The sequence below is a fragment of the Lycium barbarum genome, chromosome 3 (assembly GCF_019175385.1).
Source record: "Lycium barbarum isolate Lr01 chromosome 3, ASM1917538v2, whole genome shotgun sequence".
Lineage (NCBI taxonomy): Eukaryota > Viridiplantae > Streptophyta > Magnoliopsida > Solanales > Solanaceae > Lycium > Lycium barbarum.
In genome coordinates this window covers 7,518,297-7,519,739 of record NC_083339.1, presented here as the reverse complement: position 1 = coordinate 7,519,739, position 1,443 = coordinate 7,518,297, and positions in this window count along the sequence as shown.

Genomic DNA, 1,443 nt, shown 5'->3' with positions numbered 1-1,443 from the left:
ACTCTCAACCATTGCCGAGAAGAGAAAATGCTCAAGGTTCTATATATTCTTTCTTTATTCAATTCATTCCTATCCTTTTAGTTTTCAGTCCCGGGGTTCCTTTCCTCTCCAAGCCAATCGATCGCCTTCTTAGTTAACTGCAGAACCCGTAAATGAAAAAATCGATGATTCGAAACCATAAATTTAAAATTCTGAATCTGTTTTTGTAACCTCTTTTTCATGTTATCCATCCTTGATTAGTGTACTATTTGACTTATTAAAAAAATTATGATTATGTAAATATTATTTATACTCGATATATATAATATAAACTCATTTGAAAAATAAAACACCCATTTCTCTTATTACCAATGATGCGCCAAATTTGGTCAATAGATCTAGCATACCAATTATTGAAAATTTAGCACCGCCACCAAGTGTCAGAAAAGACAACGATTCTATATTGTATTTCACTTTTGTTTTCCTCATTTATGTGATATTTTGTACATCGTGATTACGTAATGAGGAAAAAAACAAAGTGATTTGGTACACCATTCATTTTTTGTTCGCTGTTTCGAGGATAATTGCACTTTTGGCCCCTCAATTATCTATTGATAAAAAAATATGATCCTTGTAATATTTGGTCAAGTATGGCCTTTAATTAATAGGTATATTTATGATCCCTCTGTGTAGGAAATATATGAATTTAGACTGTTTTAGTACCATATTATTCTAAACGGAAAAGGGCCAAAATTACCCCTGAACTTTGAAAAATAGTTCATCCATACCCTGCGTTATACTTTAAGGCCAATTATACCCTTACCGTTATACTATGGGGTCAATTATACCCTTATATCTAACAGCTGCCATGTGGCATCATCCCAGCCCTTCAAAATTATTTTCCCCTCAAATAATTTTTTACCCACTAAAATAACCCAACCCGACCCGATTGTTTTTTCCAGCCAAACTGATACGGACCCAACCCAATACCCCTTGGCTGGAACGAAAAAAAAAAATCGGGTCGAGTTGGGTTATTTTAGTGGGTAAAAAATTATTTGAGGGGAAAATAATTTTGAAGGGCTGGGATGATGCCACGTGGCAGCTGTTAGACATAAGGGTATAATTGACCCCATAGTATAACGGTAAGGGTATAATTGGCCCTAAAGTATAACGAAGGATATGAATGAACTATTTCCCAAGTTCGGGGGTAATTTTGGCCCTTTTCCGTATTCTAAAATATGGAGTGATAGTTATATTTTGTACCACATTCGAGTTTTAGGAAAACAGTTGGACTAATTTTATAAACTGTTATTGATATTTGACCCGTTCTATTTCTAAATATTCTATTCATCACTCTGTTATTTGGATAATATTCTAAAAACTATTCTGAGTTGCTTATATTTAGGCTGCATTCTAAATATTCTGTTCAATTAGTACTTAATAATTCATTAAATTTTTGAAGAT